We start from the raw sequence: 23,693 nt of genomic DNA on the forward strand, positions 1-23,693 counted from the left end.
CTTGTGTTTGCGATTGACCTTTCTCATTCCTCCTTCTTTACTTTAGTGCATATATTTGTGTGTTTTATTTTTAATTAGGCGAAAAGTTTTAAAACACCCAATTCACCCCCCTCTTGGGTGACCATCTCTGGGCATTAAGTGGTATCAGAGCAGGTGCTCTGTGTATTTCTTGAAAGACCTAACCGTCTTAGCCAAAGATCTAGATGGCAACACCCTTTAACAATGTTCCTGCCGAGGGGCAAGCAACCAATAGACCTCCACTCTTCAATGGGACAAATTATACCTATTGGAAGACTAGAATGAGAATTTTCATTCAAGCATAAGACTATGCCTTGTGGAGGGTTATAGTCAAGGGACCACAAGAACCATCACACGTGGTTAATGGCATTCGAGTTCCCAAACCTGAGGAGGATTGGGATGAGAATGATGATAGGATGGCTCAACTCAATTCGAGAGCCATGAACTCATTATTTTGTTCTTTAGATGTAAATGAGTTTAATAGAGTCTCCACATGTAGTTCCGCTAAGAAAATATGGGATAGGCTTGAAGTTACCCACGAGGGTACAAATCAAGTCAAAGAGTCCAAAGTGAACATTCTAGTTCACAAATATGAATTGTTTAAGATGGAACCTAATGAAACTATTACATGCATGTTTACACGCTTTACCGATATTATTAATGGTCTAAAGAGCTTGGGTAAATCTTACACTAACCCGGAACTTGTGAGTAAAATTCTCAGGTTTTTGCCAAAAGCATGGAAAGCAAAGGTCACGGCGATCGTAGAAGCCAAAGACCTCAACACCTTGGGGCTAGAACAACTTTTGGGGTCATTGATGACGCATGAGCTCACGATGAAGCAACATGAAGAAGAGTTGCCGAAGAAAAAGACAATCGCACTCAAGGCTACCTCAAGTGTGTGTGAAGAAGAGAGTAGTGAGAGTGAAGAAGAAAGCCAAGATGAGGACTTGGGTTTGATAGTAAGGAAGTTTAAGAAATTCATGAGAAGAAAGAAACCCTTCCCAAGAAAGAAATTTGGAGGGAGAAATGATTGGGAAAAAGAAAAGGAAAAAGAAAGAGACCCAATCATATGCTATGATTGCAAGAGACCGGGACACATTCGTTCCGAATGTCCTCAACAAAAGAAGTATTTTGGAAAGAAGAAGAAGAAGGCATTGAAGGCAACATGGGATGATAGTGACACATCATCCTCCGAGGAAGAGAAGAAAGAGACCGCCAATTTGTGCTTCATGGCGTTCGAAGACGACGAGGTATGTCAAAACCCAACCATAAATTTTACTTTAGAAGAATTGTATGAAGCTTTTCAAGAACTTATGGGTGATTGTAGTATGTTAGGAGCAAAAAATAAAGAATTAAAAGCCTCCAATCAAAAACTGAAGGAAGATATTGAAAACCTATTAATTAAAAAGGAGAACGTTAAAAATATTAACACTACTAACCTAGAAATCAAAAATTCAAAACTTACCATTGAAAATGAAAAGGCAAAAACAGTAATTAAGGAATTAAATCTAAAAGTAAAATCCCTACTCGATAATAATACCTCACTTGCACAAAATGTTGAATCTCTTAAAAAGGATAAGGAAGAACTAGTCAAAGAAAATTTGAATCTTAAGAATGAGGTACATAAGTACAAACCAATTGTTGAAAAATTTACACAAAGCTCTGAAAAATTAAATCTTATTCTTTCAAATCAAAGAGCTGTTTTTAATAAAGCCGGATTAGGATATAAAACTAACAAGCAACAAAAGTATCTAAAGAATTTCTTTGTAAAAGCAAAAGATGTAAAAACTGAAAAACCTACATGCTTTCATTGTGGAAAGAATGGACATAAAGCCTACTCTTGTATTCAAAGAAAGATCCAAACTAACAAGAGTACATTTGTGAAAGCTAAAAACATAACTAAAGTATGGGTGCCTAAGGGAACCAACTACACTAATCACGAAGGACCCAAGAAAACTTGGGTACCTAAGAGCTTCACGTGATCATTTTGCAGGTATGCCTTGCAGCCGGGAATAAAAAGAGAATGTGGTATCTTGATAGTGGCTGCTCAAGGCATATGACCGGTGACAAGAGTCTCTTCGTCACCTTGGAATCAAAAGAAGGAGGAGTAGTCACATTTGGAGACAATGCTAAAGGCCGAATCATTGGTGTTGGTAAAATCTCCATATCACCCTCCTCATTCATTGATAATGTATTGTTAGTTAATGGACTAAAACATAATTTATTAAGTATAAGTCAATTTTGTGACAAGGGATTTAAAGTATCATTTGAATCATCACTATGCATAATTAGTAGTCCAATTGATAATGAGATCATACTCACAGGACATAGGCATGGAAATGTTTACATGGTAGATCTTGATGATCTCACCATGAAGGATGGCCAATGTCTTGTAGCCATGAATCCCAAAGTCAATGAGACTAGTTGGTTATGGCATCGTAGGTTAGGGCATGCTAGCATGGATTTAATCTCTAAATTAATTACAAAGGATCTAGTTAAAGGACTACCAAAAATAGACTTTGAAAAGAATAAAATTTGTGCTGCATGTCAATTAGGGAAACAAACAAGAAATTCTTTCAAGTCTAAGAACATAGTCTCAACAACAAAACCCTTGGAACTAATTCTCATGGACTTGTTTGGACCCACTAGAACTGCTAGTCTAGGGGGTAAGAAATTTGGTCTTGTAATTATTGATGATTTTTCACGTTTTACATGGGTTTCATTTCTTGCACATAAAGATGAGTCCTTTCCCGCTTTTATCAAGTTTCATAATAGAGTTTCGAATGAACTTAATCTTAAATTAAAAGCAATTAGGAGTGATCATGGTACCGAGTTTGAAAATCAGCACTTTGAAAAGTTTTGTGACGAAAATGGTATCAATCACAATTTCTCGGCACCTAGAACACCCCAACAAAATGGGGTGGTAGAGAGGAAGAATCGCACACTAGCAGATATGACTCGTACCATGTTGTGCGAATCGGATCTACCAAAATATTTCTGGGCTGAAGCAATAAATACTGCATGTCACATTTTGAACCGTGCATTAGTTAGATCCATCTTGAAGAAAACACCTTATGAGTTAATAAAAGGTAAGAAACCAAATATAAGCTATTTTCATGTTTTCGGTTGTCGATGCTTTGTTTTAAATAATGGAAAGGACAATCTAAGCAAATTTAGTGCTAAATCAGATGAGGGGATCTTCTTAGGTTATTCCTCATCTAGTAGAGCATACAGGGTCTTCAACAAGAGAACTCTTGTTGTTGAAGAATCCATTCATGTTGTTTTTGATGAAGCTAATGGAGATTCTTCTAGAAAAGAAGAAGATGGTGATGCAGGTATACTTGAAGACCGAATGAAGGAATTCTCCATACAAGACAAACAACATGAGGATGAGATCAAAGAAGATACAAATCAGCAAGGTGAAGAAGATCAACCTCCATCAAGAATTCAAGATCTTCCTAAGGAATGGAGGTATGCACATGGTCATCCAAAGGATCTAATCCTTGGTGATCCTTCACAAGGTATAAGAACTAGATCCTCTCTAAGAAATACTAGTAATTATCTTGCTTTCGTTTCATAAATAGAGCTTAAATCACTAGAAGAAGCTGAAAAAGATGATAATTGGATGAATGCTATGCAAGAGGAATTAAATCAATTTGAAAGAAATAAAGTTTGGACTCTAATGAAAAGATCCCCTAATGTTTCAATTATAGGCACCAAATGGGTATATAGAAATAAACTAGATGAAGATGGGATAGTAATAAGAAACAAAGCCAGGCTAGTGGCCAAAGGATATAATCAGGAGGAAGGAATAGACTTTGATGAAACTTTTGCTCCTGTTGCTAGATTAGAAGCTATTAGATTACTTTTGGCATATGCATGCTTCATGGATTTTAAACTCTATCAAATGGATGTAAAAAGTGCATTTTTAAACGGCTATATAATGGAGGAAGTTTATGTAGGACAACCTCCAGGTTTTGAAAATCACTTACATCCAGATTATGTGTATAAATTGCATAAAGCATTGTATGGCCTTAAGCAAGCCCCTAGGGCATGGTATGAAAGATTAAGTAATTTCCTAATTGAAAACAAATTTAAGAGAGGAAATGTAGACAAAACCCTCTTTATTAAAAGAAAAGGAAATGACTTATTGCTTGTACAAATTTATGTGGATGATATAATTTTTGGTGCTACTAATGATAGTCTTTGTCAAGAGTTTGCCAAGCTTATGCAGGGAGAATTTGAAATGAGCATGATGGGTGAGCTCAACTTCTTCCTTGGGCTACAAATAAAACAATCAGAGGAGGGCATCTTCATCAGTCAGTCCAAATACATCAAGGAAATGTTGGAAAAATTCAAGATGAAGGATGCAAAGGAAATCAGCACACCCATGGGCTCAAGTTGCAAGCTTGACAAAGATGAAAAAGGTAAAAGTATAGACTGCAAATTGTACAGAGGTATGATAGGCTCTCTACTTTACCTTACTGCTAGTAGACCAGATATATTATTCAGTGTTTGTATGTGTGCTAGATACCAAGCATGTCCTAAGGAATCACACTTGCAAGCTGTTAAGAGAATTTTTAGATATCTAGTAGGGACATCTAATGTAGGCTTATGGTATTCTAAACAATCTGACATAAATTTAATTGCTTATTCCGATGCTGATTTTGCCGGGTGCAAACTCGACAGAAAAAGCACAAGTGGCACATGTCAATTCTTGGGTGCCAATTTGGTTTCTTGGTTTAGCAAGAAACAAAATTCAGTTGCCTTGTCCACAGCTGAGGCTGAGTACATTGCAGCTGGAAGCTGTTGTGCCCAAGTTCTTTGGATTAAGCAACAACTTGAAGATTTCGGTATCAAAATGGATAATATACCAATTAAATGTGATAATACAAGTGCAATTAATTTAACAAAAAATCCTGTCCAACACTCTAAGTCAAAGCATATAGAGATTAGGCATCACTTTATTAGGGATCATGTGCTGAAAAATGATGTGATGATTGAATATGTATGTACTGAAAATCAATTGGCTGATATCTTTACAAAGCCCCTTTGTAAAGATAGATTCAATTTCTTGAGGAATGCTTTAAGCTTGTATGATCCTAGCAAATGAATTGAATTTGTATTGCATTGCTTTGCTACTCAAACTAGTAATCCATCTCAAGGTCAATATAAGTGAAAGCATGAATCCATCTAATCTAAATGACGAACTGTTTGACTTTCCGGAGGATGGTTACCCTCCCTTGGACTCTTCATAGAGATATTTTCAGAGCCTATATCATAGGTATTCAAAATTTGGTCAAACATTCCTCATTTCAATATTAATAATTCAAAAATCATAACCAAATTATTATAGGGTGTATTATTAATGGGGAGGATCACAAACAAATTCACTCTGTGTTTATCAAAAGAAATCATGTTGTTTAGGGCGATTAAATAAAAATTTGGGAAAAGATAAAATTCAGTCTGAAATTTTTCAGTGCCGGAGACGTCTCTGACAAGTCGCAGAGACGTCCCCCCAGGCGAGACGTCTCGCCTTAGTCGCGGAGACGTATCGGGGACCGAATTAGGGTTTTTAAAATAAGTGAAACAGCTCGAGCCGACCCGAGCTATCTTCTCTCATCCCCGACCAAAAACGAAAACCCTAGCCTCCATTTGTTCTCCATCACAAACCCTAGCCTCCTTCTCCACTTTTTCTTAGGATTTCCAATCATGGCACCCAAAAGAGCTAGGACAACCCGTGGAAGGCGACCTAGGGCAGCGGCCGACGATGAGGAACGGAGGGAAGAACATTCCCCGCCGTCTCCTCCGGTTGCTCCGCCAACCACGACTATTTCCTGTGCAAATCGCACAGTCACGACCGGAAGGTACATAGATTTCTCATTTTTAGATCATGAGGGGTTCTCTATTGGAGAGAGACTCCGAGCTCAAGGGTGGGAGCACCTTTGTACCCTAAATACCTCGACCTACCCCGGCCTAGTTAGAGAACTTTTTAGCAATATGGCCTTAGGGGACCAAGGGTACACTGCATATGTCCGGGGGACATTAGTAGAAGTCAATGAAGATGTCCTATCCACTGTCTTACAAATCCCTAAGGACGGTGAGGCTCCAACCTCACATTCCCAAAGGGAATCAGCCCTAAATCTACTTTTAGGAAGAGAGGACTGCGGCCCTCTTGATGTTGTCAATTCCCAAGACCTAAATGCAGAGATGAGACTTCTTTTAAGTATTGTCAACCGGGTCCTATTTCCCAAAACCGGTCGCTTCGATTTTGTTTCGGAGCGAGATTTAGTTATAATGCACCATATCCTACTAGGGATACCCCTAAACCTCCCTAGACTTATGCTAAACTACATTGCCCTATGTCATAGGTATTCTAGGTTTAGTTTACCCTACGGCATGATCTTTACCTTAGTTTTCAAACACTTCAAAGTTCCCATTCCAACAAATGAACCTGCAAAGCCCTTGAGAAACACCGACTATTATAATGAGGGCACAATGAGAAGAATGGAATTTCATAAGATAGATGGGTCGTGGGTGAAGGTACCAAAGAGAAAAGCCCAAATCCTAGAGCCCGAGAACCCACATCATGAGTCTGACCATCACTCTCCTCCACCTAGCCACTTGGATATCCCTGATATACCTTCCAGCTCAGCTGGACCTTCCACATCCATGCCACCACCTCCTCCAGTTAGCGGGCCCTCCTTTTTTTCAGAAGATCAGATGCGCACCCTAGCATCTGCCATTTGCCAACAAATGAGGGAGGAGATGAGATCCATGATCTCTACAGAGTTGGCCCCCTTCAGAGCTTCACATGAAGTGCTTCTACAAGAGCTGAAGGACATTAGAAGTCAAATTGAAGCCACAACACATGAAATAATTGGTGTGGATGCCTCCCAAAAATTCAGATCAATAGAGCTCAAGGACAGCTTGAAGACCATTTCCAAGAGCCTCAAAGAGTTGACAAGCCCAGGAGGCAATGTGGGCACTTTAGTTGCCCAACTTAGAGGGAGGATTGAAATGGCAATTGAAGAATTTGAAGCACTTGTGGCAGCCTTCCACAAGTCACAGGGAGATCAATTTAAGACCCTAATGGATTCAATCAATGCTTTTATAGATGCAGCTTGTAGGATTTATGAGCAACGTCGCCGATAAGGGACGCTTTGTAAAACATCTAGGAATCTTCTTTTTGTAAACCCTAGGCTATTTTGAAACACTTTTTGTATTAGAAATCAATACTTGTAATGATTTCTTCTTTTGACTATGTACTGACTTCAAAGGTTTACAATGACATATGAATGACATACAATCTCTTTTGAAATCCTGTGTACATTTCTAACTCTGTGTATGTGATTGTGTATGTGAGTTTGTGATGTGCCATAAAAATCTTATCACATACCTTGAGTGTTCAAATTTGATACAAAGAAACAATGCATATAAAACAGAGGGAGCACATCTTGTGATAACTATACTAAACAAAAAGATGAGTCTGAAATGAATTCCAAAACAAAGGGGGAGTGATATGAATGACTGAATTCATTAATAGAAATGACTTGGACAGGGGGAGCACAACTTGAATATTCTTGAGTCGTTCATGGAAATATGCTGAATCTTACTAGGAAGTATGCTTTAAGCACCTACAGATAATTTGTCCCCTTCATTGTTGATGACAAAAAGGGGGAGTAGGACCATAGAACCAATATGGATAAGGGGAGTAGAACCAATATGGATACATTGGAATGCAAAATACAAAATTCATGCTTAAAAGTTGAATTGGAAGAGATAAAATTGAAGAATATTGGCTTTAAGATAATTGCCCTTCTGGAAAAGAAAGGGGGAGTCAAAAAGAACTTAGCTTTCAATTATCTTTATACCTGTACATCTGAGCAAATACTGTGTATATGTTTAAATTTCGAATTTTGCATATACTCAGTGTTTTGTCATCATCAAAAAGGGGGAGATTGTTGACCCCCTAATGGATTTTGATGAATACAAAACACTAGAGTATAATTCCATTTATCTTAACAATTTAATTGAGAAATTCATGTGTTTTATTAAGAATATTGTTAAGAAATGTCTAGGCAAGTTCCCATAATTTTTATGAATTTATTGAAGAATTTTTTGAGATGAAAGAAAAAGTTCAGGGACAGCCGAGACGTCTCCTGATAGTCTCAGAGACGTCTCTGGCACAAACAGGAAGAACTGGCACACTTGGAGACGTCCCCGGCACCTGCCGAGTCGTCCCCACGATAGCGGAGTCGACTCTCTCAGTAGCGGAGTCGACTCTCTCAGTGGCGGCAGAAAGGCAGTTTTCAAGAGATATGCGCGAGACGTCCCCACCGCAAGCAGAGTCGTCCCCACAAGTAAAAAGGAGACTTCCCGAGTCGTCCCCAAGATAGCGGAGACGGCTCTCTCAGGGTTTTCCAAAGAATGATTTTTTCGGTGATAAGGCAGCGGAGACGTCCCCTGGAAGAGCGGAGTCGGCTCTCTCAGGGAATTCCAGAGGACATGTTTTTCGGAGATAAAGAAGCGGAGTCGACCCCGAGACAGCGGAGTCGTCCCCATTCAAAAAGTGCAAACAAGCAGAGTCGTCCCCGTAAAGTGCCGAGTCGACCTCAGACAACGTAAAAAGTAAAATCTTGTAGCCGAGACGTCTCTCGTTGAAGCGGAGACGTCCCCGGAACGCCTGGGACGCGACTGACAACTTTTACAGGTTTGGTTTGAATTTCAAATCTCTTTTACTTTATCTCTAACGGCTATATTTGCTTTTTGGGCTATAAAAGGGAGCTCTTAAGTGCTTCAAAACAACTTTTCACCAACCCAAAAGCTAGATCATTTAAGAGAGAAGCAAGAGAGAGAAGTTCAAGGGAGTGAGTGCATTCAAGTGAAGAAATCAAGTGCTTTCAAGCTTCCCAAGTGATTTCAAGCTCAACCACTCTCTTCCGCTCGGGCATTCAAAGCTCACACTCAAATCTACGCGATCCATATCGGAAGAATCACCATTTCCCACGCTTCCAACGGCAAAAGGATTCTTCCGGGTTCTATTGTTCATCATTGCCATATTTGCTTTTCTAGAGCTTTTCTTTTCTGTGTAAACTCTTTCATTGTGGTGCTTGTTCCAGTCAAGGGACTTGGAACAAGGGAAAGGCGTCCCAAGCCTAAGTGAAATTGGGGGTGTTAGGGTTTGTTGTGAGCCCGGTGTAAAACAACGAGTTAGGTAGTGAACTCGCAAAACTACCGTACTGTAATCTTGGATTATAGTGGAAATTCCCAAAGGTGATTTGGGGAGTGGATGTAGGAGCAGTGGAAGCTCCGAACCACTATAAAACCTTGTGTTTGCGATTGACCTTTCTCATTCATCCTTTACTTTAGTGCATATATTTGTGTGTTTTATTTTTAATTAGGCGAAAAGTTTTAAAACACCCAATTCACCCCCCTCTTGGGTGACCATCTCTGGGCAACACATATCAAATATCATCACAATTATAGCGATATTTTATCGGTGTGGTATGATACATCTGGTATTAAGCAATATATGCGATATGACGAATATGTTAGTTGGTATGCTTGCAAATGATATATTGTTTCTTTCCAAAGTTTACTAGAGTTACTTGTAATGCTGCAGGATTTAAATTCTTTTGTTGTCCATTCAAATTTTTTGCTGTTCATTTTTGATGGAATCAAAATGTTTGTAGAAACTAAAGTAGATCTTATGTAGGAAATTAATTCTGCAATTTTTTTGTCTTCCATGTGCAAAGATTGATGACAATCTCCTCTTTCATAAGCTGAATGGGAGACTAGATGGCTGGAAATGGGGATGTTCTCTCTAGGGGTAGCAATGGATCGGGCCTGTTTGGGATTGGATCAGGTCAGCTAAAGATAAAAACTTATAAATATCTTGACCCATATCCAGTCCAACTTGACATTAGACAAGACCTCTCAACCATTGCTCACCCATAAGTTGTTCGTTCACTCATTTGACGCTAATATGATCAATTTTACAAGATCCAATTCCTCATAGACCTAGCCTAATCTATCAAATCCAATCCTTATAATTCTCACGACTATTTTTTAAACTGGTATTAAGAAAAACCAATACACATAAAATTTTTATCTAAGATCATGTCTCAACCCGACCTAAGTTGTTTGGACTCAAATAGAACCTTACCCATCATGACCCAAATTGGACCAAAGCTCCTATTTAAGTTCGGTTTACAAAATTTGATCCATTCGGACTCTAACGGGAAAACCTTCACCCAGACTTGGCCCAAATAGGGTCAGGTCAGGATGGGTTCCCAGGACGGATCATTTTTCCCGCCCTAGCTGTCTCCAGTGAGCTGAATAACTCTCTTGCAATCTTAGTTTCAACCTGAACCTTCTTACTAAGTGACCGGCTTTGCGGGCAATTGATGAATTGGAGCAGATGTTCAAATCCTTTCCACGGGGGCAATCATCTGATAGAAGAAAAACTTTTATTTGCTTTCCGGGGAAGCGGTGTGCCAACTCTGAACTTTGGAAGGTCTGGGTAATTCAGTCATTGCACGCTCGCAAAATATCTATGACAGGTAAGGCTGTTGCCTAATTAATCTAGCATCCCGAATTGTTGGCTATGGAGTAGGGGTGATTATTGGTTGGACCAGGTCCATCACTCAGCTGGTGGACTAGTCCAATCACGAAGTACTTACACAAGGTTGGACGAAATAGGAAAACGTGCAATACATGTACATTTGTACATGTTGCTTCACAGTTGAACTGGTTCGCTAACTCAGTGGTGGATCTAATTCAACCAATAATTAGTACCGGAAGTAAGGCTATAATTATGAAGTATAATTTTCACAAATTACACTGAGTACAGGTTGGTGACGAATGTATCTTGTTTTGTGGAGGGCCATCAACATTGGAGCTACTATCAGTCAGGTGGTTCTAAATGGTGCTAAGCTTGGAGATTGAATCAACTTGGTTCTAAATGGTGCTAAGCTTGGAGATTGAATCAACTTGTAGCACTATCCTTGCTTGACGACTATGCTGCTGAATTTGGAAATATGGATCAATTAGTACCGTGATTACCTGATTGCGGCTTTCCTTATCAACCCTAAGCAACAGCTGGATGCTTAATTGCTAGGTACAATATTTCCTCCTGAGTACTTTATGATTTCTGCTACAAAATGGTTGAATTTTTTGGAAAAATTACAGATTTACTCTCTCTAGTTTGAGCGGTTCTTATTTAGACCTGCTCTCCTTTAAAAATTTTAAATTGGATCCATTGAGTTATTAAACTGACCCATTATGGTTCTACAGTCCGTGAACACCCACCACCATTAGCTTGCCATCACAAAAGACATGGATGCCCTCTTCATCCTTGTTCGGATATCTAGCACCATCGCCTTGCCAATCCTCACCCAGGGCTTCGGCATGGCATGCATTGCTAAGCTCTGTCGGTGTTATGGAAGATGAAATAAGATCTAAGGCCGAAGAATTAGACGTGGTAGGCTGTCCACTTCCGAATCCAGCTAATGCTCAAATGGTGGTTGGAAATGAGCGTTATTGTAGGTGCTAGGGAATTCTTTGAGAGGAACAAACTTTGTAAATTTTGTCTGTGAAGTGAATTTCGTTAGTGGTGGGTTAGGTTGGAGTTGAGGAGAGCAGTTGGAGGTGAAGAGGAGGGGATGGTAGAGTTGAAGCTGCAAGACAGCCATCAAGAGGGTGAGGACGATTTGGCCGGGGCTTTGGCCACTTGTGGCCACCGATGAGTGGGGGCCGGGCCGCCATGGGTGACCCTTGGACTTGTCAGGGAATGGATGTTTTGAGACCAAGGCAAGGGAGGGGGTGCTCTCATCGACCCTACCAACTTTGCTGGCGTTCGCAAGTGTTTGATGCCATGCACAACGTTGAGTGGCCCCTCCTCTCCATCCTCCATGTTGACCTACCTAGCTACATCTCTATTCTCAAGTATCTCAAGGAGGTGGCCTTGGATAAGCTCCCCCTTGGAGGGAGGCCTCCTCGACCCGCCTTTGACAAGCTCAAGGCTAGGTTCTACCATTTCCCATTTGACCACATCACCCCCATCCCTGTGCCCTCCTCCTCTTCCATAGCCAACAATGATGGTCGTGCTGCCATTGCCCCCACTCCTCTTCCAATCTTGGTCATTCAAAAACTACATGCCATCCTCAAGCACATGACTACCAACAACCACCTCGATAGCTACATCACCTCCTATATCGACATTTGGGACTCTAACATCCATGCTAGCCTCCATGCCCTTGTTGCTGCCCTTTCCATTCTTTTTGGGCATTTAGAAAACTTGGGATCCCTAGGGAAGTCGACTGGTTGGGGCAAAGGGTACGTTGCTAAGCTTACTTAGTCAAGGGTGCATCGCTGAGCTTGCTTGGAAAAGGTGCGCAGGCATGCCAACGACATTGGTCTAGTTGGAAAGATATTGATGGAAGAAAGGATAAAGAGGAGTGTGGATTCAGGTACCCTGATCTTTAAGGACTTTCTTCATCGTCACACCACCATTCGAAGGAGATTGGCGCAGACAGGGTGGGTAGGAGGCTAAAAATTGGTGATGGTGGTCTCTTTTTTCTTCTTCTTCTTCTTGTTCTTTCTTTGTCAACGGTGGCTAGGGCTCTTTGTGGGTGAAGGGAGGAAGAAGAAGATGGGTTGCTGGCTGAATTAGATTGGGCTTGAGGATGAGTAGCCGGATGACTGAAATTGGACATCAATTAGAGGTGGTGGCTGCAATTGATTGGACCAAAGGTTCATTAGGCTGAAGTGTGGTTAGTTGGAGTTTCATTTGGAGAGGGACTCTAAGGAGGACGTGAAAGGGTTGGGATGTGCTGGGGCTTTACTAGTTGCTGATGTGGCAAGATAAGGAGGGGTGAACAAGAAGAGGCGTGAATTAAGGAAAGGATAAGTATGACTTGGATGTGAGAGTCTCACCCAAATCCAAATCAAAGGAGGCGTTGAAGAGGATAGGCATCTCACCTTTTCCTTCAGCCTTTTGGCGTTGCACCAAGGGAAGAATCACTCCTCGCATGAAGCAAAACAAGAATTTTTAAAACAGTAAAAACTGATTTCATTCTTCATACTTTTTCTTATATAGAGAGAGAGGTTGGTAAAGATAAGAAGTTACAACCAGAAATTTTATTTGGACTCCTAACCACATAAGGACTCTTTTAAAATTCAAATCTCCTAATTGACCAACTAAACAACTTGCCAACTAAGGCTTGGCCACTCATGGAAACCCTTCTTGGCGTGCAGATTGGAGCATAGGAAGAAAGGAGTCATCTGCAAGCAAGAGTCCTACTCCGAGTGGAATTCCTTCTTGCCACATGAGATCAAGTCCTAATGTGATTAGGACTCTCTCCTTTATGACACGTGGCCACTCCTACATAACCAATGACCTATTCAACACCTTGGATTCAATTTGGTTAGGCATTAAAGACACTAACCCATTATGAATTAAATCACTTATTACATGGACTCAATCTCACTACAACTTGGACTCAAATTTTCCTTACACGCCTAGACCCAATGTTCCATGCCTAAGGAGAATTGAGGGTGATGCTCCTACTTCAATTTTTTCCCGGCTGGAAAAAGACTCGACTCTATCGAGTTTTGCGACTGATAGAGCTCGTACAAGTTTGGGTTCAGCCATTGGACTTCCTTCGTCTTCAACCAGGTGCAATCTAAAATTGGTCGATCCTTCCATTTAACTAAAAACTTCTAATATCCTTCTCGGCGAGTGGACACGATCTGATCATCCAAGATATCTTCAATAGTGTCTTTCGGGGCAGATCGTCGAGGAAGTGATGATGGTACAGATGGGATGTCTTCATCTTCAGCATAGTATCCATCGTAGGGTTGCAAATCTTCAATATTGAAGATGGGGCTGACCTACAAATCATCTAGCAACTCGAGCATATATGCATTGGGTCCCATCCGTTTCAGCACCTTGAAGGGCCCAGCTCGGCGAGGATGAAGTTTCTGAAAATTTCTGCGGGGGAAGCGCTCAACACTCAACCGTATCAACATGAGGTCTCCTTCCTTGAATTCCAAGGGACGCCGCTTCAAATCTGCTTGTCGCTTGTAGATTTTGGTGTTCGTGACTAATCGACGTCGAACTTCAGCATGAATATCCTGTATATGCCTTGCAAAATCCTCACCACTCTCACTGGTCCTTGTGTTGATGGGAAGGAAAAGTAGATCAATTGGTTGCCACGGCTTCAACTCAAGAACAATCTTGAATGGTGACAATCCTTTGGTTTGGTTGACACTGCTGTTATAGGCAAACTCGGCATGGGGTAAAATCAGATCCCATGACTTCACATGATTCTGGACTAAGCATCGAAGAAGGTTTCCAAGACTGTGGTTGACCACTTCGGTCTGCCTATCGGTTTGAGGATGATAGGCACTAGAGAAGGAAAGATGTGTGCCAAGCTTCGTCCAAAGTGTCTTCCAGAAATAACTAACAAACTTGACATCACGATCAGATATAATAGTCTTCGATAGCCCGTGCAAATGAACCACCTTTTTCAAGAACAAATCAGCAACTCGGGATGCATCATAAGTTTTTGCACATGGCACAAAATATGCCATTTTAATGAACCTATCAACAATAACAAAAATGGAATCATGTCCTCATACCATCTTAGGCAATCCTAGCACGAAGTCCATGCTAAGATCCTACCATGGTGAACTCGGTAATGGCAAGGGAGAGTAGAGGCCAATATTAGATTTTGCTCCCTTGGCGAGTTGATAAGTTCGGCAATGCTTGATGACTCGGTTCACATCCTTACGCAGGGTCGGCCAATAGAACTTATCCTCCATCATGGCGACGCTCTTGTCACTACCGAAGTGACCAGCAAGGCCTCCTCCGTGAACCTCCTGAATGATGTGGTCGCGAAGAGAGGTTTTCGGGACACATAGATGCGTTCCACGGAGGAGAAAACCATCATGGATCAAAAAATCAGAATGCTGCCGGTAATTTTCTACTGAAACTTCGGTGCAGATGGGCTGAAAATATACATCAGAAGGATATAAAATTTTCAGATCATCGAAGCCCGTTACTTTTGCATTCAAGAGGGTTAGAATATGTGTTTTCCGACTAAGGGCATCAACTACTCGATTTTCTGTACCCGGCCTATGCTTCAACACAAATGTAAATTGCTGCAGTACATCCACTCACCTGGCAAGTCGCACACTCAACCTTTTTTGAGAGTGGATGTACTTTAGAGAGTCGTGGTCGGTGTACATGACGAACTTCCAATGTAGGAGATAATGCTTCCAATGTTTGAGAGTCTGGACCACGGCATAAAATTCAATATTGTAAGTGGAGTACCTTCTTTTGGCTTCGCTGAGTTTTTTTGCTGTAGAAGGCGATGAGATGACCCTCCTGGCTCAGAACGCCATCAATGCCAATATGGGAAGCATCACAGGCGACCTCAAAAACTTGATTAAAATCTAGGAGCCGAAGAATAGGGGCTTGTGTTAGATGCTCCTTGATATCTTCAAAGGCTTTTGTGGCGGCCGACATCCAACGGAAGGATTCAACTTTCATGCAGTTGGTGATCGGTGCCATTATGCTGCTGAAATTCTTAATGAATCTGCGGTAGAAAGAAGCCAAGCCATGGAAGCTCCTTACCTTGTGGATGTTGCTCGGCGTAGGCCACTCCCAAATGGCTCGAACCTTCTCTGGATTTGCTGCAACACCCCGATATGAAATTATGAAGCCGAGAAAAGGCACTTGGGATTCAGCAATGAAGCACTTTTTAAGGTTGACAAAAAGTTTTTTTGATTGAAGTAGACGAAGCACTTGTCGAAGATGTTGCTGGTGCTCCAAACGACTGCGGCTAAAGATCAAGATGTCATCAAAACAAACAACTACAAAGCGCCCAATGTAAGATTTCAGCACTTGGTTCATGACCCGCATGAAAGTACTTGGTGCGTTGGATAGACCGAAGGGCATAACCATCCACTCGTCAAGGCCATCCTTGGTCTTAAACGCTATCATCCACTCATCCCCGGGTCTGATCCGGATCTGGTGGTAGCCGCTTTGCAAGTCCAACTTCGAAAAAATAATGGAACCATGCAGCAAGTCAAGCATATAATCTAACCGTGGAATAGGGAAGTGTTACTTCACCGTAATCTTATTGATTGCTCTGCTGTCTACACACATATGCCACATCTTGTCCTTCTTCGGGGTAAGCAACGCCGGAACAGTGCATGGGCTGAGGCTCTCTCAGATGAATCCTTTGTCCAATAGTTCCTGGACTTGGCGTCGAAGCTCCTCATGTTCTCTAGAATTCATCCGGTATGCAGGGAGATTCAGCAAGTTTGAATCAGGCACCAAGTCTATGGCGTGTTGGATGTCCCTCATCGGTGGAAGCTCGTTGGAAAGATCCTCAGGGGTTACATCAGAGAATTCATCTAATATAGACTTGAAATCAGGAGGAACAACTTCTGAAATTTTAACCCCAACTTTTCTAGACACTAGTGCATACATGACTCCAAACTCTCGGCTACAAGCTTCAAACTTCCTCATGGTTAAAATACATTGGATTAGCAGATTTTCAGAGGTGAAATCAGCAATCCTAAGGGGCTTTAATACAATTTTTTTTGTTGGCACAATATAGAGAATAACAATTAGATCGACCGTTATACATGACACTACAATCATACAACCATGGTCTTCTTAGAAGAAGATGGCATGCCTTCATGGGCAGAACATCGCACCATACTTCATCTTGAAAGTCCTTACTAAGTAAAAAAACTGATCAAGCATTTTTGTTTAACAAGTATGGAGGAGCCTTCGATCCAACTTACCCGATACAGCTTTGGATGCGGTACCAATTTTAGATTCAGCTTTTTCAGCACATCGTCGGATACGATATTCATGCAGCTTCCATTGTCGATAATAAATTTTAGGGACTTGTTGGCATGCTCGATGCAAGTGTGGAAGATATTGGTGGACCTCCAATCTTCCTCCATGTTCTTCTCCTGTGTGCAGCCCGTAAGGATCCGTCGCACGATGCACACGGAAGGGTCCGAAGCTTCTAACTCAACCGCAGGGGCTTCTTCATCACGTTCTTCGTTCTCTTCGTTTTCTTCTTCCTCAGTGGGCTGAGAGGAAGGAGGAAATTCAAAAGGCCCTATGATTTCGTCCTTCTCACATACCAATGCGAAACGTTGGTCTTTGGTGGGGCAAACGACAGCGAAATGGCCTCGCCCGCCACATTTGTAGCATTTCGCAGGATTCTTTCCTTGCGGCATCGATTGCATCATAGGTCCTTTGCCCTTTTCATTAGCCCTTGTGATAAGTGCTTAATAATTCATAATTTAGTTATATCTTTTCATAGCACTTATCAATGTTCTTAAACTAATAAATACATATTTTACCATGAAATTGAATAAACATTGAAATAAATTTAAAATATGGTAAGAAGTAAATAATTCTTTTCTTAAAACAGACTCTGAACTCGTCTCTCTCCTGGTTGCGATCTTTCATGAAAACAGGGGATTGGGTTGACCCGGTTTGTATGGAAAAAAGGTTTGGTTAACCTTTTTTATTAAGTCTCGATCTTGTTTTTGGTCTTGTCGAGTCCGGTCTGAAGTAGTTTAGCAAGAATTAAATTTAAATGACATTGGCCTCAAGAACAAGTTCAAGCAAATCAACGATCATGACCCACCTCAAATCTAAAGCCAATTCCCAACCAATTCCTTATCTGCCTTCGTATAAAATTTATATTTTTTAAAACTAAAAAAAACTAAAAAATAATTAAATATCCACAGTAATTTTGAAAAAAAAAATTACTAGAATCACTGTTCATATGAACAGTGTTCCGTGAAAACACTATTCATATGAACAGTGTTACAAAAAAAAATAATAATAAAAAATAATTCACTGTTTATCTTCTCCTTCCCAGCGCTGCAACAGGAGACTTCTTCCCCAAATCGGCCAGCCATTCTTCCATTCCTTCCCACCCGTCCGCGTATCATCCCGCGTGCCATCCCCGGGTATTCCGCCATCAGCCGGTGCAGCCAGCGACCACTCCTCCGCGATCCCGGCCTTCCGTGATCAGCGACCCAGCCGCGTCGAAATCCCTGCATCCCCGCCTCCGCACTGCCGTTCCGAGCGTCCGAGACAAGCTCCGCATCCTCCCAGTGTATCACGCCATGGATCCGGCCACCTTATTCTTCCGCCCATGACGCCTCCGACCCAGCAATCACCCAGCATCCAAGCATCTGTGTCGTCTCCCCTTCCGGATTGATCCCTAGCACCAAGCCGTGATCAGCTCCCAACAGCCGATAACCCAGCTCGGCATCCATCTCCAGCTCTGTCCCCGTCTTCTCCGAGATCCAGACATTCCGCATCAGCCTCCCATCGATCCCGCGGCCATCTCGTCTTCTTCCATCCACCACCCGTCGATCCAGCGGCTAGCTCCATTTTCGGCCATCTACAGTCAATCCGACGCTCCACGGGCCACGTATTCCTCCCAAGATCCAACCATTTCCACGGATTGACGCCCTTCATCCTCTATAAAAGGAGGAGGGTGGCCATCAGAGGGGGAGAGCTCGGTTGAGAAAATAGGGGAGACCCCCTGTTTCGGTGAAAAGAAGAAGAAAACCGAGAGGGAAGAGGAGAAAAAGAAATAAAAAAAGAGAGAAAGGAGGGGGAAAGAGAATAGTTTTGGATACTTTGGGAATAATGGGAGGTGATCAATTTTATTTGAAGATGGAAGGTCGTCCGGAAGCCATGCGCGGCTAAACGTCTAGTCTAGGGCTGGATGAAGCCTTAGCAATGTATCAGGGCATTGTAGTTCTTATTTTTTTTATTATTTTGGAGCTTGTTTAAATTCTTATTTTCAATGAAATATTCCTTTATGATATTTAAACTTTGAGCATGCTAGTTACTAATCATGTTTGCTAAAGTAGTCTAAGATGATTCATGCCTAGGAAGATGAAGTGTGCTGCATCCTAAATTAGCATACTTAGGTAGACACTTCATGCTACACCGAAGATGGATCTTCCTAACACTCTTTATGCTTTTATTTTAAAAGGCTTGTAGCCAATTTGCATGCCTCTCCAAAAGATAAAAATTAAGAACACAGTCCCTAATGCAATGCTACGCGGTGGATTCCAAACCCTAGATCTATCTACTTTGATAAATTTCAATTCGTACTCATAGATTAATTTAGTTAAATCAAGTTAGCAAATCCTTCTTCTTGATTTATTTTTAAAAGAAAAATAACTTACTCTTCAATCCCTGTGGACCGACATCTGTAACCACTATTCTACAGGATACGTGCTATTGCGTGGTTTATTTTCAAAATTGAAAGAACCGATCACCTTGTAGCACGTCTATCCTGATATGAACTTCAAATAGCAGAGGTTTCAGATATGAAAACCGGTGCGTTACCTCGAGGAAGAGGGACTCCTCGGCTGCTGCTGCATTCGAAAAACTGTCGCCCAACCGGTGCTTGCGCAGGACACCGTTGTCGCAACTAGGATTCAACTCAAATGGCGAGTTGATATGCCTCCTCCAAACTGAAGATGTGTGTCGTCACCAACTTTTTTTGATGTCGTCCCTCAGCCCGAATCGATACCGAGTCAGGGACTAACGTTCCGTCTCCGTCAGGTTGCTGCGGATCATCAACTCATGGAATCGAGCAGTATGCTCCTCTACGAAAGAGCTTCCTTGTTGATGCTTCAGAAGTTCTTCAAAGAGGATCTTCTCGTAATTGAGGGGAAGAAACTTCTCCTTCAAACGAAGTTCCATTTCCTCCCAATCATTGATTAGGGGCTGTTGGAGTCGGTGAAGTTTCTCTTCAACGTTGTGCCACCACACGCGTGCTTGGCCCTTTAGCTTCATCTTAACGAATCGTACCTTGACTTCATTGGACATGCTGAACCAATCAAAGTATCTTCAAGGGACATCAGCCAATCCTGGAAGTGGGTTGGGTCCATGCTTCTGTTGTAATCGGCAACCTCTACGCGCACTCCCTTCATAGCTTCGTCGAAGTCATTGCGCTCTCGTTGATTTTGCTGCACATAGTGGTTCCTGAAATTATTCCCCATATGAGGAATATTTGGAGGTGGCATCTGCTGATCCCTAGGTAGCCTTTGGGGTGATAGACCTTTAGGGGAGCAAGCCTCAACATTGGGATCTCCTCCGAACGGTGCTTCTGAATTTTCAGGATGTGCAAGGACGCCACGTTCATCTTCAAGATTGTTTTGCTCGGGGAAGAGGCGATCCCAAACAACTCCCATCTTCTAATTCAAAGCTGCCACTTGTTGGATGAGCTCAATCATCAAATCAGTACGATGCTGTTTGTTGTTGTATGGGCGGCCATTTCTGGTACTCATGGTGACAAGGATTCGCTCTGATACCAATTTGGTGCAGACAGGGTGGGTAGGAGGCTGAAAACTGGTGATAGTGGTCTCTCTTTTTTTTCTTCTTCTTCTTCTTTCTTTGTCAATGGCGGCTAGGGTTCTTTATGGGTGGGAGGGAAGAGGAAGAAGATAGGTTGCTGGTTGAATTAGATTGGGCTCAAGGATGAGTAACCGAATGACTGAAATTGGACATCAATTGGAGGTGGCGGTTGAAATTGATTGGACCAAAGGTTCATTAGGCTGAAGTGTGCTTAGTTGGAGTTTCATTGGAGAGGGACTCTAGGGAGGACATGAAGGGGTTGGGACGTGATGGGGCTTTGTTAGTTGCTGATATGGCGAGATAAGGAGGGGTGAACAAGAAGAGGCGTGAATCAAGAAAAGGATAAGTATGACTTGGATGTGAGAGTCTGACCCAAATCCAAATCAAAGGAGGTGTTGAAGAGGATAGGCATCTCACCTTTCTTTTCAGCCTTTTGGCGTCGCACCAAGGGAGGAATCACTCCTCACATGAAGCAAAACAAGAATTTTCAAAACACCAAAAACTGATTTCATTCTTCATACCTTCCCTTATATAGAGAGAGAGAGGTTGGCAAAGATAAGAAGTTATAACCAGAAATTTTATTTGGACTCCTAACCACATATGACTCTTTTAAAATCCAAATATCCTAATTGACCAACTAAACAACTTGCCAACTATAGCTTGGCCACTCGTGGAAACCCTTCTTGGCGTGCGGATTGGAGCCTAGGAAGAAAGGAGTCATCCGCAAGCAAGAGTCCTACTTCGAGTGGTATTCCTTTTTACTGCATAAGATCAAGTCCTAATGTGATTAGGACTCTCTCCTTTATGATACATGGCCACTCCTACATAACCAATGACCCATTTAATGCCTTGGACTCAATCTGGTTAGGCGTTAAAGACACTAACCCATTGTGAATTAAATCACTTATTTATTACACAGACTCAATCTCACTACAACTTAGATTCAAATTTTCCTCACATGCCTTGACCCAATGTTCCACACCTAAGGAGAATTGAGGGTGATGCTCCTGCATCAATGATGTAACTAAATAAAAGTATAGTGCTGGGCTACAGTAGAAGGGTATAGTATTGGGCTATAGTAGAAGGGTGTAGAGCTAGGCTATGATAACGGTGCAGCACTGGGCTATTGTAGCAGTTCTAAGTTATGCCTACACTTAAGATGAAAAACACTAAGATAAAGATGAAGATAAAGGTAATTTGGTTGGATTGATTGTCGAAGAGTTTTTGTAGAGTACAATTCCAATTATTTATACTAAGACTTAACAACTATTCTCTCACATCTAATCTCCACTTGTAGTGGTTCTATAATTGCTGCCAACCATTTTCTACTGTGCACGTACACAAGCACGATCATTCTGCAACTACTAGATCGGTAGTCATTGTTGGGAATTATGTCCTAAAAGTCAATCGTCGGCCTATTGATGATTGAATTGTATATGAATTAATAAATTAATAAAAGATTATTTGGTATTATTCATCGCATATATTCTATACATCTTTTTGAACTCTTGTGATGTGATGAAGTCCTTAGGACTCTTTTAAGAGATAAAGGAGGATTTGTCTATGAGTCCTTAAACCAGTTCGTGACCAAACGACATGTTATTACTAGGATAATAGCATTATCAAGAATAGGTCGTTGTGTGCCATATCGTTGGTTGTCCTCTTAACCAAGGAGTGTAGAGATACTGATATGCCATATAGGTGAAATGTAGGAGTATATTTCACTGAACGTGACCAGTTTCGGAATGCTCTACTGTCAAGAGATGTTCTGAATGGATATGAGTATATGTGTCCCTTCGATCTGAGATCACCACGGTGATCAGCAAGCAACTCACTGTACTTTGGTACCAGACTATCTGAGTTTCTAATTCAGTGATGTAAGGTTATTGGGTGCAGTCAAGTACTTGCGAAGTCGGTGAATGAACCAAGATGTAATTGACCCCTTCTGGTGACAGGAGATAATGCCTTTGTGTTTAATTTAGCAAAAGATTTATTTCAGACCCTGTCACCGAGTCGACTCCGAAGATTTCGAGTCGACTCCGATGTTTGCCGAGTCGACTTCCGACGGTTCCGAGTCGACTCCAAAGGGTAACAGACAAAAAGACAGAGAGGTGTTTTCTAGACTCTATTACCGAGTCGACTCCAGAAGGATGCGAGTCGACCCAACGTTTGGCGAGTCGATTCCTAATCATGCCAGAGTCGACTCTTAGAGGAAAGCGGACTGAAAGGCAGAAAACCAAACTCAGTGACCCTATGAACGAGTCGACTTCGAGAATTCGAGAGTCGACCCCAAGTCAGCCAAGTCGACCCCAACAAAGTGCGAGTCGACTCCGAGGCAGCTCAGATCAACAGACAGAGGATCGATTTTTCGGGCTCTGAGAGCCGAGTCGACTCCAAGAGGATCCGAGTCGACTCGAGAGAGAAATGTAGAAAAATAGATCTCTAGAATCCTGAGAACGAGCCGTCTCCAAAATGCCAGTCATCTTCAGATCTTGGCGAGTCGACTCTAGGGTTGGCCCGAGTCGACTCCAGGTTGGGACGTCACTTTAATTCAAATCCTGAATAGTGGGCGAGTCGTCTCCAGTAAAGCATGAGTTGACTCTTGCAATAGCCGAGTCGACTCCAGATCGAGCGAGTCGACTCCAGATCGAGCGAGTCGACTCCAACCCCAACGGATACATTGTCAGGAGGTGCAGACTGTGCAGAACGGCTACAAATCAGTGTCTAACGGCTATTTTTCAAAAGGAACTATTTAAATAGCCAGAGTAAACAGTAGTAGACAACAAGAGAGTTACTTCATCTGTGCATTAAATGGTTTTCAACTACCAAGAGTCTATTGAGAGAAAAGACAAGCAAAAGAAGGAAGAAACGCATTCAATTCATTCCTAGAAATTTTTTCTTCGCATTCAAGGCTCTTCTTCTGACATCAAATCTTTAGTGCACTCAAAGAGGAGACTCTGAGTTCGAGAAGCCCTTTCTTCCTCTTCCGAAATCTGTTTGAGGGCTTCTAACTTTACTCTATTCATATTGATTCATATTTGCTTTTTAAGAAGCTTTTCTTGTATCTTTTCCCAAACTATTTTTCTTACTTGATTCAATCAGGGGATTGAATCAAGGGTTGTAAGGTTAGTTGGTGAGCCGAAGTTAAAACCAACGGTGTAAGAGTTTGATTGTGATCCCGGAAAAACAATCGGGTGGTTCTAGTCGGTGAACCTGTAAAAACCGACCGAGTTCGTTGTGATCT

General features: G+C 41.8%; 1 long non-coding RNA gene across 1 annotated transcript; it reads left to right on the plus strand.

Annotated features, from left to right (window-relative positions):
* Positions 1-9,376: 9,376 nt before the first annotated feature.
* Positions 9,377-13,185, plus strand: LOC120104911. Its single transcript, XR_005507267.1, has 2 exons — positions 9,377-10,583; positions 10,874-13,185. It is a non-coding gene; the product is annotated as an uncharacterized LOC120104911 (long non-coding RNA).
* Positions 13,186-23,693: the final 10,508 nt, after the last annotated feature.

This window comes from Phoenix dactylifera, unplaced genomic scaffold (genome assembly GCF_009389715.1).
Source record: "Phoenix dactylifera cultivar Barhee BC4 unplaced genomic scaffold, palm_55x_up_171113_PBpolish2nd_filt_p 000141F, whole genome shotgun sequence".
Taxonomy (NCBI): domain Eukaryota; kingdom Viridiplantae; phylum Streptophyta; class Magnoliopsida; order Arecales; family Arecaceae; genus Phoenix; species Phoenix dactylifera.